We start from the raw sequence: 5,000 nt of genomic DNA, 5'->3' as shown, positions 1-5,000 counted from the left end.
TCCTCCTTTCACTTGCCTTTTCCTCCTCTTTCTCTGCCTTCCTTCATTCTTTTCCTGTCTCTCTCTCTCTACGCTTCCTCCCCGGACTCTCTCTTTCTCTCTCTCTCCTCCCTCCCTCCCCTCTCTCCCTCCTTCCCACTCTCTCTCTCTCTCTCCTCCTTCCTTTCCCACTCTCTCTCTCCCCTGCCTCCCTCCTTCTCACTCTCTCTCTCTCCTCCCTCTTCTTCTCTCTCTCCTCCCTCTTCTTCTCTCTCTCTCTCTCAATCCCTCCTCACTACCTCCCCTATCTCCCTCCTTGTCACTCTCTCTCTCCCTTGCCTCCCCTATCTCCCTCCTTCTCACTCTCACTCTCCCTCCCTCCCTCTTCTTCTCTCTCTCTCCTCCCTCTTCTTCTCTTCTAAGCCATGCATTAAGGTAATGGCCTGAACAGAGGGATCGAACTGTAGAAGTCTGGCGGAAGTTAAAGTTGATCGGCGAATGGAATCGACAGCCATATTTGTTTTTCATGTACTCTGTTTATTGTCATTGTTATCATTATCATCATAATCATAATCATCATCATCATCAGTATCATTATCATCATCATTATCATTATCATCATCATCATCATCATTATCATCATCATCATCATCATCATCAATCATCATCATCATCATTAATCATCATCATCATCATCGTCATCATCATCATCATCATCATCATAATCATCATCAATCATGAATCATCATCATCATCATCATTGCTGCTATTATTATTATTATTTCAATTTTTATCTACCTAGTTTCTCGAGGCGAAGATGGATATGCAGTGAAATTTGACTGAAGTAGCATTTAAGAGCAATGTCGTTTTTAAAGTCATTTTCTTAACTTTCATTATCAGCATTTTTAGCGTTTAAAATCTCGTGAATGAATGAATGAAGCTCCGAAACATACTGTGGATGAATGAACGAAGCTTCGAAGCGTTCGTCACATGGGTCGTATTATTCGGACATTCGAAATAAAACTCGAAACCTGTTTTAAATTGTGTATTTCGATTGTGTTATACTGTATGTATATTGCATGTGTTTACATACGTTCAGATTAATGTTGCAGACGTAGATGTGATTGTATATGTCGAGTGTATTCCGAAAAAAATTGGGATATGACAAATAACATCGGGACGGTACTCAAACCTTCATTCCATATACACTTGGAAAGAAAATCAGTAATAACAAACAATAACGATAATAAACAAGAGAATAACGAAGTAATAATCAAATCACATGGTGTTGTAGTACAATACCGTCTGGACTTTATTCGCAATGTCACCTGGAACGACACAACAACTATTTGCGAAACTGTTGTATACAGAGTTGCAATAGTTGGCAGATTGCTGAAGTTGGAGCTAGAAGTTTGCAAAAGGCCTCAGTGTATTACTGTTTACTTTTCGTTCTTGTAATGGGTTTATAGTAATTAACAGCAGCGTATTTGATTATTGTTATTATTATTTTGTTATTATTATTATTGTTTTATTTTATTTTATTTTGTTATTATTTTATTGTTATTATCATTGTTGTTATTGATGTCATCGTCTTTGTCATTCTTGTTATCTACGTCATTATCATTATCTGTTATTATTATTATTGTTGTTGTCATCATCCTTGTCATTATTGTTATCTACGTCATTATCATTATCTGCTATTGTTATCTCCGTCATCATCCTTATTTTTCTTATCATGTCAAGCTTAGAGTAATTATTTTTTCGCAGTTGAAATAAAGTTTTATAATCATCAACTGTTGATATTGTAATTACTTTTATTGCCCAAACAGTGTTTTATTTGTCAATAAATCAAAGTTTTAAGTTTATTTATTTGTAATACAATTTTCTACTCAAATACATACTGTGTATTTTTTTTTTATCGTAAAACCAATTTGTTTATAAATATGTTGCTTTCAATAAATCCACCTTGTATATGAACCAATTTATGGACTCATAAATTAATTCCATGCATTAAACTATTACATAATTTTCTACTACAAGAATTTCGTGAATAAACTTTTTCTTTATTGGATACAACACCTATATAGGCTTATCGATCAACATAGCAAATTTATCTATAAGCCTAAAATTAGTATCTATCAAACCATATGTATAAACGTTATTTCACCTCATCCATTCAACAATTTTTTGCGTAAATTTATCCAGTAAAGCCTACATCATAATGTTTATAAGCCTGTCACCCCTTCCTTCACTAATCCTGTTTTGAATGAAGTGTAAAAGTCCTTCTCGAAGGATTCAAAAAGAGGCGACGGTTAGATCGGCGGGGGGGGGGGAGGGGGGGAGTCCCCACGAGACGGTTAGATTAACGGGGGGGCGGGGGGGGGAGGGGGGGAGGGGGGGTAAGTCCTACGAGAAAGTTGTGGTTGTTGGTTGTGGTTTTAGAGGAATTGGAATCAAGACCTGGGTTTGGAATCTTATTTGGAACCGAAACTGGAATTTGAACTAGAAATGGGACATGGTTTAGAATTTGATTTTTGATGTTGGGATGTGGTTTTAGAATTTCGTTTGAAATACAAACTGGAATTTGAATCAAGACGCGGTTTAGAATTTTTATTTCATTTGGAATATAAACTGGAATTTGAATTTGAATTAGGACGTGGTTTAGAATTTAATTTGAAATACAAACTGGAATTGGAATCAAGACCTGGTTTTGGAATCTTATTTGGAACCGAAACTGGAATTTGAACTAGAAATGGGACATGGTTTAGAATTTGACTTTTGATGTTGGGATGTGGTTTAGAATTTCGTTTGAAATACAAACTGGAATTTGAATAAAGACGTGGTTTAGAATTTTTATTTCATTTGGGATAGAAATTGGAATTTGAATTTGAATATGGGCGTGGTTTAGAATTTGATTTGAAATACAAACTGGAATTTGAATCAAGACCTGGTTTTGGAATCTTATTTGGAACCGAAACTGGAATCTGAACTAGAAATTGGACGTGGTTTAGAATTTGTTTTTTAATGTTGGGATGCGGTTTAGAATTTCGTTTGAAATACAAACTGGAATTTGAATTAGAATTAGGACGTGGTTTAGAATTATCATTTCATTTGGAATATAAACTGGAATTTGAATTTGAATTAGGACGTGGTTTAGAATTTCGTTTGAAATACAAACTGGAATTTGAATCAACACGTGGTTTAGAATTTTTATTTGGAAATGAAACTGGAATTTGAATTTGAATATGGGACGTGGTTCAGAATTTGATTCTTAATGTTGGGATGTGGTTTAGAATTTCGTTTGAAATACAAACTGGAATTTGAATCTAGACGCGGTTTAGAATTTTTATTTCATTTGGAATATAAACTGGAATTTGAATTTGGACGCGGTTTAGAATTTCATTTGGAATACAAACTGGAATTTGAATCAAGACGTGTTTAGAATTTTTATTTCATTTGGAATTTAAACTGGAATTTGAATTTGAATTAGGACCTGGTTTAGAATTTCGTTTGAAATACAAACTGGAATTTGAATCAAGACCTGGATTTGGAATTATATTTATTTGGAACCGAAACTGGAATTTGACCTGGAAATGGGACGTGGTCTGGAATTTGTTTTTTAATGTTGGGAATTGGTTTAGAATTTCGTTTGAAATACAACCTGGAATTTGAATCTAGACGTGGTTTAGATTTTTTTATTTCATTTGGAATATAAACTGGAATTTGAATTTGAATTTGGACGTGGTTTAGAATTTCATTTGAAATACAAACTGGAATTGGAATCAAGACCTGGATTTGGAATTTTATTTATTTGGAACCGAAACTGGAATTTGAACTAGAAATGGGACATTGTTTAGAATTTGACTTTTGATGTTGGTACGTGGTTTTAGAATTTCGTTTGAAATACAACCTGGAATTTGAATCTAGACGTGGTTTAGAATTTTTATTTCATTTGGAATTTAAACTGGAATTTGAATTTGAATTTGGACGTGGTTTAGAATTTGATTTGAAATACAAACTGGAATTTGAATCAAGTGGTTTAGAATTTTTATTTGGAACCGAAACTGGAATTTGAACTAGAAATGGGACGTGGTTTAGAATTTGACTTTTGATGTTGGGATGTGGTTTAGAATTTCGTTTGAAATACAAACTGGAATTTGAATCAAGTGGTTTAGAATTTTTATTTGGAACTGAAACTGGAATTTGAACTAGAAATGGGACGTGGTCTGGAATTTGACTTTTGATGTTGGGAATTGGTTTTAGAATTTCGTTTGAAATACAAACTGGAATTTGAATCTAGACGTGGTTTAGAATTTTTATTTCATTTGGAATATAAACTGGAATTTGAATTTGAATTTGGACGTGGTTTAGAATTTGATTTGAAATACAAACTGGAATTTGAATCAAGTGGTTTAGAATTTTTATTTGGAACCGAAACTGGAATTTGAACTAGAAATGGGACGTGGTCTGGAATTTGATTTTTGATGTTGGGAATTGGTGTAGAATTTCGTTTGAAATACAACCTGGAATTTGAATCTAGACGTGGTTTAGAATTATCATTTCATTTGGAATATAAACTGGAATTTGAATTTGAATTTGGACGTGGTTTAGAATTTCATTTGAAATACTAACTGGAATTTGAATCAAGACGCGGCTTAACATTTTTCATTTGGAATATAAACTGGAATTTGAACTGGAATTGGGACGTGGTTTAGAATTTGACTTTTGATGTTGGGATGTGGTTTAGAATTTCGTTTGAAATTACAAACTGGAATTTGAATCAAGACGTGGTTTAGAATTTTTATTTCATTTGGGATATAAACTGGAATTTGAATTTGAATTTGGACGTGGTTTAGAATTTGATTTGAAATACAAACTGGAATTTGAATTTGGACGTGGTTTAGAATTTTTATTTGGAACTGAAACTGGAATTTGACCTGGAAATGGGGACATGGTTTAGAATTTGACTTTTGATGTTGGGATATGGTTTAGAATTTCGTTTGAAACACAACCTGGAATTT

Source organism: Penaeus vannamei, chromosome 30 (genome assembly GCF_042767895.1).
Source record: "Penaeus vannamei isolate JL-2024 chromosome 30, ASM4276789v1, whole genome shotgun sequence".
Classification (NCBI taxonomy): Eukaryota; Metazoa; Arthropoda; class Malacostraca; order Decapoda; family Penaeidae; genus Penaeus; species Penaeus vannamei.
Note: the sequence above shows the minus strand (reverse complement) of the source record.